Source organism: Pleurodeles waltl, chromosome 1_1 (genome assembly GCF_031143425.1).
Source record: "Pleurodeles waltl isolate 20211129_DDA chromosome 1_1, aPleWal1.hap1.20221129, whole genome shotgun sequence".
Classification (NCBI taxonomy): domain Eukaryota; kingdom Metazoa; phylum Chordata; class Amphibia; order Caudata; family Salamandridae; genus Pleurodeles; species Pleurodeles waltl.
This window is the reverse complement of record NC_090436.1, coordinates 439,097,903-439,110,136: the sequence shown is the minus strand read 5'-3', so window position 1 is coordinate 439,110,136 and position 12,234 is coordinate 439,097,903. Positions and strand designations below refer to the sequence as shown.

General features: G+C 41.6%; 1 protein-coding gene across 1 annotated transcript in view; it reads left to right on the top strand.

The window, feature by feature from the left end:
* The first annotated feature begins 3,881 nt into the window (after positions 1 to 3,881).
* The window catches only part of OCLN (occludin), an 84,541-nt gene continuing 76,188 nt past the window's right edge, over positions 3,882 to 12,234 (top strand). Inside the window, exon 1 of the mRNA XM_069224381.1 lies at positions 3,882 to 4,327. The gene's annotated coding sequence lies outside the window, so the exon portion shown is untranslated. The remainder of the gene's footprint in view (positions 4,328 to 12,234) is intronic.

The window sequence follows — 12,234 nt, the reverse complement described above, 5'->3', positions numbered from 1 at the left end:
TTTATATTGTGCTTACTACACCTTAAATGGCACTAGGTACACTCTTGGTATTAATAAAATCTATATATTTTGGAAACACCATTTTATCCTAAACATTTTCTGCATTTTGTAACAGTGTATCCTATACTGTGTGTAATGCAAGTTTACACGCAGACTTCTGCAGTGCATTGACTGATAGATGTTTCATAATGTACTACATGTAGTGCATTTCCCAATGAGTAACAACTTTTTAAAATTATTTTTCATTTATGCTGCATTTTATTTTATATGTAGCTACCTGACGGTGAAAGACCAAAAGAAGCATACAGAATATTTTTTTTTTTGCCACACCTTTGACCCCGCCTCCATGCTCACTGACTCCGACCCCACTGCATGCAGCATCACAGTTCCCATACAATTTAAGTCAAACGTAAGCTTACAATCTCTTGTATACTTTTAAGTATATTTCTTCTATGGGCTTAAAGTCATTTCATTTGTTTGTTTCAGTGTCACTTACAAATCCTTGCTTGCAAGTTGTCAGTCATTCTTCCATGTCCCTCCTTTTGCTCTTTGGGAGCAGGAACCAACCACTGTATAATTAAGCTTTGTTGTGCTTATCTGTTCTTTAGGGGGCTAGTTTTTCTTCTCTTCCTGCTCCTCTTACTGTTTGCCTATGTTCAGCTTAGGTGCCCATGGCTGCTTGCATTTTAATATAGCATCCCTCCCTCCCATGTTGCTGCATGCCCCGCACACCCTCCCCCCTTGTACCAGGTGGTCCCATCCTGTCCCTCGCCCCTCCCGCAATATTACTTGTTTTATTTTAACGTCCAAAGCGTGACGAGTAGAGGCAGGAACTGGTTCTTGGGATAGCCATTATTTTTAAACGACTTCTGTCCTGATCACCGTGTGGGTGGATCTTTCTTTCATACTGACTTTGTGGCTGTCGGAGTACGTCCAGATTGCAACAGTGCATGTTTTATTTTTTCACATTGTACACTATTATATAGCTCGGCGCCGGTCCCTGTGCTTTTCTCGCCTTTTCCAGCAGGTGGATAACTCGAATGCCTTCCTTTGTAGGGAGGTTAATGGACTGACTCGGTCAGGCTCTACAGACCCAAAGCATAATGCTAGGAGAGACGGCTCACTTGCAGCTGCTGCAGTAGTTCCGGCGCAAGGGGGTAGTCTCTTTCGCTGCAATAAGGTTTCTTTGGAGTGGACGACTCCTCTTTTTTGGTGAGAATTATTTTTAATGCACTGAGGGTGAAGTGGTGAGTTTAAATATTGCGATGTACATGTTCTGTTTAAAAAAAGTGCACAAAAGTTTTGATTGCTAGACTGGCAGTCACTGGGTGACTAGGTGACATGAGTTTGAGCTGTGTACTTCCAGAGTCTCAAGAAATAAAAATATTTTCAGCCAAGCATTTCCCATGGGGCCAATTGCTGTTATCAAGTGACTTGCTGAAGCACAGCAGCAGACATGTTGCACATGATTTGGTAAGATCTGGTAAAAGTTCTTCAAATGAGCAACAGGCATCGTCTTTAAAATAAGGAGTTCTGGACAGTACATTTGCAGTTATATTGCTTACGCTTTATCCTGGCATTTTCATTGGTTGGAGGAGCCTTGTGACTCCTCTTTTGCAGATGAAGAAATGCACAAAAATGTCCTTGTATGAGGAGCCCAGAGGTGAAGTATTTGAGGAGATTTATAATTACTACTAATTCACAAAAGTTACAAGATTAAGCAAGGTACATTTACTAATTGCGTAACTCCCCTACCACATAATATGCCTGGTTCCCCTAAACCCAAGGCACATTCACTAATGCAAAGGGTTGTGGAAGTGACACACTTTGACCTAATAACACCCAGGAAGTGATATATAACATCTGAGCCCCGTTCTCTTTACAGTGAGGGATGCCTCATGACCGTTAACCCTGATGGCATCACATGTGTTCATCACTAATGTTAATATCTATACAATAAGGACAAGATTACAGCGGTAGCCAACGCAAATCTCAAGGGGAGGGGTGGGGGATGACGGAGGGATAAATAAAACAAAATATAATATTTAAAAATAAAAAAAACTTACCTTTTTCCCATGGTCACCATCGCAGCCTCCTGCTGTGCTGGTGCTGCTTACATGCTAAACAGAGCATGTAAGCAGCATCAGGATTGGTCTGGCGCGACACAAGCCTGGGGTCGGTGCTGTTTCTCCAGCCCGGCTGTGCATACAGGCAGGCTGGAGAAAACTAAGTGTGCATGTTTGTTTGGCCGCCCTGAGAGGGACAGCCAAACACATATGCACACTTAGTGCACTCTCCCCTCCTCCCCCCTCCCACAGCCCATCCCCACTCCACCCTGGATACACTGCTGGCTGAGCCAGAAGATGAAAGCTAAAACTATAATTAAATATTGTTTCACCTTTCATCTCCTGGCTTAGCCGGGGGAGGAGGGACGACGCTCCTTCGCCATTGAGAAGGAGCCGCCCCTGCAAGATTATGGATGGAGCTATCGCTTTAAACGGTACAGCACCTGAAGCAGCTGTGCAGCCCTCTTTGAAAGAGAAAGTAAAAGCATTGCTCTCAGAAGAGGTACTGCTTTTGAATCAGTCGTGCTTGCCTCCTTCACACAACAGATGCAGTCATGAGCAGTAGCTACACAAACCTCCATAACACCGAACATGAAAAACATGGGCAGAAGATATGGAAGTCACATTCAGCTAACAGCTGCAGTACAGGAAGAAAGCAGCAGTACAGGACTCATTAAGTCTTCCGAATTAAATAAAGTTTTAACAGAGACAGAACCCTGCCTTAAAAAGCAGGTGTTGCACAGGTGTTGCAAGTACCCGTCCTCCAAGATAAAACATGTAGAAGCTATGCAACCCTTTTTCAAACAAAACAATTCCCGTGTGGACATAGTAGAACATGCCTACCCATAAAATAAACACAAGATAGGAAATATAATAACGGCAATATTTTCATTTTTGCTACAGATAGAAAAAAGGGTAAATGGGAGTGCTTTTGTTATATGCAGGGCCACTGGCATTATGTGGCAGAAATGACCAAATTATATGGCATGGTTGACCCATTTATGTGGCAAGCAAAGTCTAGTTATGCATTTACGCAAATAGCTCTAACTCAAGCAAAAGTGAGACCTATTGCATTGCAAATGCTTGTTTTAGTGCACATAGACTGCTGCACATGATAGGTTTTCTTTAAATATAGGCATATTTGAATATATATTTGTAGTATAAGAGCAACATTTACCTGTATTGTTTTGTTAAATATGGCTGCTTAATTTGCTAAAACAGGACAGAATAGGCATCAAAGTATGAGCGCACATTCAGCCCTTAAATAAATGTGGGAATACATGATTTCACGCCTTCATTTATTCACATAACAATACAACTAACTATGGATAAATACTGATAAAATGGCCAAAAAATAAATATGGATTATTACCGAAGGAAATGTTAAAAAATAAATACCCTAACACCGGGAGCCCTGCTTATATGAGTAATGAGTAGCATGTCAATGCAATTTCTCTAATTTACTTCTCATAACATTAAAAAGATACTATTGCTTGGGTTTCACTTTTCGGAGCTCTGTACTCATCGTCAAAGCATCGGATGGAATGGACATACTTGGCAAATGAACTCTAGAAGGACAGGAATTTTCGATGGACGGGGGGGGGGGGGGGGGCGGGGGCGGAGCAGCAATTGTTTACCATAAGGAGTCATTGAGCAATTCGAGCTACGATGTTTCAGATAATGTTTCCCTAAAATCCTGACAGCGGGGTAGCTGCACCGGATGCTCAAGGCACAAGTACACCACCACTTCAGGAGATCGCGCTCGTATACACCACATACATAAACAGATTATGGCTGTGCTGTTCTAAGAGTGTAGCCGTGGACGACACCAGGGCATTGCGGCCGGAGGTAACTGGTTTCCCGTGCAAGTGAGGCGGTACCGGTGAACCGGTTCTGCCGCCTCCTCCCATCCCCCGCAGTTTCAGGTGAGCTGGAGTCAGCGCAGCCACGCCCTGAGCCCCGGGGCCGCGAGAGGAGCAGGGGAACAGCCGCGCCCTCTGACATCACCGCGCAGGGGCAGCCAATCAGAGCGCCCCGAGGGCCGAGGATCCTCGCAGTCGAGCGGGTGCGCGAGAGCGCTGTGTGTACGGTACCGGCTCCTCCCTGGCCCGAGAAGGGCGTCTCACCCCTGCGCGTGCAGCAGGTGCGGAGAGCGACGCGCACGGCACCAGCTGCGGTGAAAACAGTGGCGGCGACGGTGCGGGCACGAAGTCTGGGCACCTCGCCGGTGAGGCTCCTCCGCCGCCGTATCCAGGGCGCAGGTAAGCAGGACCTGGGCGCGCTTCACTTAGAGTGGCTCCTCGAGCCAGTGCCGCGGTAAACAGCTTCTACGGTGGTTGAGGGTAGTATCTGGCAAGTAGCCTAGGACATTTTAAGGATTTGCGGAGGGGCTGTCCAGAACAATTTTGAATTTATGATCCAATTTGAGATCTTTAATGCACTCTTTGGCCAGGTCATTGCCAATTCGCAGGCACACTGAACTTAATTCTAAATGTATTTACAGCTAATAGTCCGCTTTAGTGACGTGTTTTCAATATTGTACCACAGCAGGAGATCACTAATATTACTGCAAATAATCTGACACCCTCCCATTTCTTGTATGTTAGTTACTGTTTTGAGCTAAAACTTTTTTGTTGTTGTTGTCGATGTTGCATGAAACATGACCTCTGCAAACTGTCTGTAGCAGGCTCTCACATATCGCCCACATTAAAAATAAATTACATTAAATGAAAGCAGTATTTAAAACGATATGTTTAAGAATTATTTAAGGTCATTTGAGCAAGACTCTGCAGAACAGAGCTGGCTCTATCGGAGATCTCCTGAAAAGGTGGTGCCCTAGGCCAAATCCCACTTTGCCCATGCCTTAAACGTCTCTGCAAGTAACATTCAGCCTCTTGTCGGTCCTCAGTCTGCGCGGGTTGTTTGTGACTCCGTTCGTGTAATGATTTGACCCCGTAACGAAACTTTAACGCCATGTAAATAGAGCGCGGTTCTTTACTTTGTCCTGGTTTGTTGTTGAGCGTGTTTTCCTGGTGGGATTTGGCGCGCGTTAGTGGTAGGTTTGTTGTTAGCAGTGTTTTAAATGGGGCGGTACTAAGTACCGGCACTCTTTTATTTTTAGAGGGAGAGTACCTGCACTTCTCAAGAAAAAGTAATACTTTTAATTGGAGAGTACCGGCACTTCTTAGCGACAAGCAGGTATTCTGGTACCTGCACTTCTATTTTTCCATTTCAAGCACTGGTTGGGGGTTGAGGCGATCAAGCAGAAACCCTCTCCCTTGTGATAATTTAGGAATGTATATGTGGTGATAATTAAAGCTGTCGTGTTTCTGAACTCGGAGGGGCTCCACGAAGAGTCTTATTTTGTGATATTTACGTATCACCTACCCTGTGTTATGCAGAAAAGTAATGTTTAAATTATAAGGTCGCTTGAACATAACCAACGGGCACACTGGGGTGGACGAAACGCACCACCCCGCGCCCACTATTTAAAGAAAAAAACAGGGCATACGTTCTCTTTAGACCGAGGCTGAGAGAGGTCACCTTGGGGCCCCAGCTCAGCGGCCCTGTGTGTTTCCCCAAAACTATATGCGTGTAACCTGACTAGTACACCTCTGCTGTTTTAATCTCTGATTTGTGAATCTGGCACCATTCTAAAATGCGAATCCTTTTTTCTGCTTAAAACCTGTATAAAATGAATCAGCAGGTAACAAAACGCACATTATTTTCACATTTTAATAAAGGAAGCAGGCGGTGCATTTTGCTATTTAGTGAAGTTTAAAACATAGTAATTTCCAGGTTACCATGTCCCTTTAATATATTGTTACGACTCGTGCCCTAAACATAAACATGAAAAGTAACTGAGTAACAATGTGTCAGTGTGACGCCTTTAACTGTTCATCACACTACACACCGTCAGTCACACTGGGTCTTGACACCACCCTTCTGTTTGCATTGTGTACGGTATAGGCATCTGGCGTTGATCTACATTATTAACATCCGACAGATTCATTTAACGTGTGTTTTATTTTATTTTTATCCCAAAATTGTTTTATGGTGTGAAACAAAATTAGAACGGTAAAGTTCGGAAATTAATGTGATACTTGATTTTTTTTCAATCACGTTAACAGTGTTTTAATTTTCTAATACATTTTTTTTTGTCGTAGAAGGTGCTCCTCTATGTTGCAGTGTGGCTTAATCCCCGAAAACTAACCACCACTTAATTAATGCTGTAAATTATCTTACGTTTCTTACCCTGCCCCCGACACTAACCCCATTACGTACCCCATCTCCTTGCCAGCATCAAGCGAAACCCTCGCTGTAGCAGGGCCAGGTTCAATGCTCCTCACTCTTTTTGTCTCACAGCTAACACTGTTATGAACGTGGACCTTTTGCTACTACTAACCCTTTGCCTAAGCATGTCGCAATCTACTGTAACTTTACAATGTAACTTGTAACTGGTTTAAGAATGTTTCAAACTCATTTATCCCCAACCAAGTGAATTACCTTTCAAACTAATACCTTATCAAACTTTAAATTCAAAATGTTTGTGTTTTATGCTTTTGCGGCAGTACTTTGTTGGGCAAGTATAGTCTTCTTTTTCTACAAAGTACATTTTTTCCCACATGGAGGGTATGCATTATTTATTTGTGCTTTCTGTAGTCGCAGTCAGAGCGCTTTACTGTGCAAAATGCAAAGATCTTTATGAAAAGTGTAGAACAAATTGTGTCTGTCTATTTACATAGGCCGTGGGTACTAGCAAACATTTTCTCAGGGGCCAAAAAGCAATGGCCTGTGGTGTGCCCGAAGGCTGCGTTGAAGCCAACAGGGTGAATGGGGTCAACAGGGTGAATGGGGTGTTGGAGGGTGTGTGTGTATGGTGGGCATAGGGGAAGATAAGTATTTACACTGTGTACCCTCTAAATTAAGACCCCTAATCCGTAGAAGAGTCATAGATTTGACAGTACTGTGTTATGCTGTGTCTGAATTGCTATCCCTTTAGTGCCGTTTGGGGTAAGCATTCTGTGCTTGCTGTTGCTACCTAGGACAGTCAACTTTACAAGGGAAGTAACTTGACTAATAATTTGCAATGAAGTGAAATAGAATTGTACAATGTGAAGTCTCTAAACCTGGGATTAATCCTGGTTTGCCCATGTGACCAAATAGTTAGTCCTAGGCAATTATTTTATTTCAGTGTCCCTCCTTTTTAGGCCGACCCTTTGTTTCTGTTGGGCTTTTAACCATGTCCATCACTTTTACTGGTTTGTGAGCGTGCCTTTATAAATTCCCTTGATTTTATTTGTGACAAGCATACATACGTCATGCCTTTTCCAGTGTTTAGTCCTCCTCGAGTGCACTGGCCAACTACTGAAAACACGAGGCTCCTTGTTTTCCGCATGGATTCTGGACTACTTTATCTTTTTATTTCCTACACAGCACGATTTCGCTGGGCACTAATTGAGCGCTTTGCATGGCTATCGGTTTATTCATATTGTTTATCCAAGCGCTTCTTGGTGAATTTAAGGTTTTACACAACGCTGTTGCGCTAGATTTTTGTTGTTGTAATTTTCTCCTGTCCCCCATCCACACTCCCACTCTCCCTCCCCTTGAAATTTGCAGCGGCTGCTGCACATAGGCATTGCCAAACATCCTCTAGTGTGTCGTATTCACGCCTGAACAATCAATATATGTGGCAAAAAAGTCCAGTTATATATTTACAATGCCAATAGCTCTAACTCAAGAAAATGCGAGACCTTATTGCATTGCAAATGCTTGTTATTCATTATTACATATGAACAGCCTGAAGTACAACAGTCTATTGTTTGATTTAATAAACTGATTTTATCCGTATATAACAACAACCCAGGCCACTCTGAGGGGTCCGTCCATACAGTAACGCACTTGCCTCTTAGTTCACTAATGGCGTTATTGTCTAGGTGGGAGGAGGTATGAATGTTTATACGTGTTATTTATAAAGCCTGAAACTAACGCAAAGGTATCGAAATGCTGTGCATACAGGCATAAACCACAAAGTCGTTATTAACTGAGACTGATTAGTCAGTCTGTTGCTTGTCATATGGGAGACCACAGTCTTCACAGAGAAACAAAATTATTATCTTTCAATCAAGGATTTTTAAAGCACGGCTAATCAGCCATATGGTCTCAAGGCGCTGATTATGGACCTCGAAACATCACCTCATTTGGCAGCAAAATCTATGAGCTACTCAGGATACACCAAGGGTAAAGGGTGGTCTTCATCTTAAACCAGCCGGTGTAAAATTAATTCAGGAAACTGATTAGCTGAATTTTCTTTACCTCTTTTTGTGTGTGTGCGCGCGCGTCCCTGCATTTGACCGAATCTTCCATGGCTGTGAGTTCCATCGTCTTGGTGCAGATTCCGAGAATATTCGGGAGCAAGTATTCCCCCCCCCCCCCCTTTTTTTTTTTCTCTCTGGATTTTGGTACTTCCAGCAATAAGCAGTTCACACTCCCGGGGGAGCGGCTACATCCCGAGTATCTTGGTTCATTGTTGAGTATGGCTTTGTGTGTCATAAACACAATTTTAAACTGGATTTCTTGCTTTGAACGGGATTCAAAGAAGCGACTTCAGAAGGGGTGTGATTTGATAGAAATGTTTTCTGCATTTCATCATTGTCGCTGTAGCATTAAAGTTACCCTTGAGCGTTCATTTTTGAAAACTCCTACTTTAAAAAACGCATAATTCTCAATGGCTTGATCTGATGTGCTAAAATAAAATAGACTATTTTGAAGAGGATTTATCATTTAGTTATACTTTTGCTGAAAGATGCCTTTAAAAAAAGGAGTTCCTAACGGTAAGCGGTGCGGGTCCCTTCTTTGTTTCTTTTATTTTACTTCACTTTAGCCTGTATATAAATGTTTGCCAATGTATCTAACATTTTTAGGTTGTGCGTAGCAGTGCGCAAGTGCTGCTATTCCAACCTGTTGTAATGTATTTGTGGGCTCTAACCAGTCCCAACTCACGGCCATCACTTTCATTTGTTCCTGGGTTTGCCTTGCAAAAATCTCCCAATGTTATTGGTAAGTGCTTTGTTTGTCCCGCTTTGAGGCTGTTTTGTTATGCATTGCAGACTGACCCTGTTGCACCATTGCCGATATACTGTAGTGTGGGCAAACACTTTATTTTTTCTTTTGTCTCTCCTCTTCGCTCTCCTGGCGCTTTAAAGTTTGATACAGCTCAAAATCGATCAGCAGTATTGGAACGCTTTGCATGAGTACCAATTACATCACATTGTGACTCGTGAAGGAAAAAAGGATGCAGGGAACAAGAAGAACAAACCTCCCTGACCATAAATTTCATATTTTTATTTACTTACTTATTTTTTTTAGTGTTTGCTTTTGAGCTACGACACAGATGCATTTGAACGACCACAATGTTTTTTTTTTTTTTGTCTTTTTGCTGCTCTTTAAAAAAATGTGTTAGTGACTTTGCATGGCGCTGCGCTTTCTTTAAGTATGGCGACCATGCCTTTCTTTGGTTCTGCACGGTGCAGCTTGCCCACCTCCATTTCACTCAAGCTAGGACCATTTTACAAGCGCCACGCTTTATCTGCTTTTTTTGGTTTATTTAGAGCTGTTTTTCCAGTAAAATGGCGGCCGCTACCTCCAAGGCTCTGGCGGTCCCTGCTTAATGTCGACCATGCTTGTTGCTAATAGGAGTTCCCCGTCGTTTGTTACTCTGTAACTTTTTCCATACATTTCTTTTTTTATATATTTGTGCTGCCAGATATGCACCAAACAGCAGATGTCGGCTGCCTTGCATTTTACTGTTCACTAAGACCATGTTCATACTTATATTTCAATTTTTGTTTACCTTTGAGTGCTTAGAAAGTGAAAGCAGGCCTACCTTAGTCTGTACAGGTACGTTTTGTAAAACTGTCTCTTATTAACTAGGGTTGTGCTCATGGAGCCACTGAATAGAAAAACAAATCATCTCATATTTTCAGAACACAGACAAAAAAAATGTACAAGTCAAATGTACATGCAGTGAAGTTCAGTGAATATTCCTTGCATGTTTTTGTCATTGTACAAATCAAACTGGGTTTTACTGCTCGGGGTCAGGGTTTTGTGGAGTCCAGCCTTAGCATTAATTGCATCAAGAGGGCCTCTTATTTAGTGTCTTGAAGAAACTGTGGTGTAGGGTTTCAAATATATTTTATCTGTAATGGATTTTCAGATTGATTTCTTTAGCATTTAGCTTTCTCCCACTTATGTAACATTAGCTTTATGTTACTGTTATTATTCTGTGCTGTGGGTATGTTTTAATGACAAAAACTAAACAATATTACATTTTTGTAATGCTGCTACTCTGATAGTTGGGTAGTGAAAGTGGTATTCTATTGGAATTAGCCTGGCATATTTAAATTAGGATGCTAAATGGCAACACTTTCATTTTTTGCTGCAGATAAAGGCATAAGTTAAATGGAAGTGCTTCAGTTTTAAGCAGGGTCACTGGATTTATGTGGCAGGAAAAGATTAAATTATGAGTCTGGGCTGACCAATTTATGTGGCAAGAAAAGTCCAGTTACCATTTTACAACGTTAATAACTCTAACTCAAGTAAATGCAAGACCTATTGCGTTGCACGTGCTTGTTCTGAATGTTTGTGCTCTGTCAAGTAAACATAAGCCCGGGGCCTCGTGTGAAGGTCGAAGTCTCAAGCGGCACCCAAGCCGTACTTTATCAGTGACATCAACATATAAGTACAGTGGATCAAGAAGACTAGTTTAAAGGAGTGCATCAAACGCAATGTGCCAATTTGTATAGATACCAGATTAAAAGTCTGATTCATGAAAGGGCAGTACGTGTGCAAAATATGTTTTAGGACTCAATTCAGCAAGTGAGCACAGAGAGATGATGTTGCTGTCTTGGATGAGCTGACCCGTTGCCGGGGGTTAAGTATATATCTTACAGCCAAGTAATTAAGGCGGAAGAGAAAGTACATTGGTAAATGATGAGTTGAATAAGAGAACTATCAATCTTCTAAATTTGTCGTAAAACGTGTCTTTCCTTGGTTCAGGAGACAGTTAATCCAGGTTCTGCATGGTGTCTCGAAGTATTGATTGGGAGTTCTTTGCTGTCTCAGCTTCAAGCTCCGAAACTTCTTCTTCTTCTTCTTCTTTTTTTTTTTTTTTTTTTTTTTTTTTTTTTTTTTTTTTTTTTTTAAGCTGGAGTTTCTGTATTCATGTATGATGTGAAGTTTATGTGCTAGGAAGCGTGGGAGTGTTATAATAATTTCGTTTTAGAGTTTAGCAGGTCTTCCTAAGTATGAAGTGTCTCTATGCTCAGCCTGTTCAGATATTTCAGGGCTAGATCTATTATCTTTCACTCACTCGTTTTACAAACAATGCTCCTTTTGGGCAGAGGCCAGAATGGCTTGGCACTAGAGACACTGGCCAAAAAGTCCATAACTACCAACTAGGCAGCCTGTGCAAATTTGATAAATTAAAATGGTTTGATAAATACTGGAATTGTTTGGTTTGTAAAAATCAGTTACAATAAACATATTTAAGAATTATGTCCAAACTTTAATATATTGGGGCTTATTGAGACCAAACATGTATGCATCAGTACATATTAAGGCATCATGTTTCATTGTATCTATTGTTACACATTGCAGTTGATCAATATGTATGTTATACTAACTTTATTTCTATTTATCCACATTTGTTTTTAATATTAAGGGAATGCAAAACAGTTGGTAATTTCAGACCTATTGCTTTTCTATAAAATGTACGTCCATGTTGAACTAATCACTCTGTATAATTATGCCTAATGAAACATCTATTGTGGCTGCAGATGTGTTTTGAGATTGCTTCCCTTTATTGGCTTGCAAAGCTCTGTAATGCCACACAGTTTTTTTGTTTTTTAGATATCACTTACTAGACAGTGCATGTTTCAAGTCATATTGTTAGCCTAGAGTGGGCTTAACTTTCCCACCCATTGCCTACGATTGGTGAGCTGTCGCTCTAATTGTCTTGCTGATTATTTGTTAGCGTGAGAGCTTTTTTTTTCCTGTTCTTGTGTTTGTCTCTGCCCTGAAGAAAGGATACATTTTTTTTTTTTTTTTTTTTTTTTAGCATTTCACAAGTGCCCGTTTTCCCGGGGTCTCCCTAGTATGCTTCTCTTAC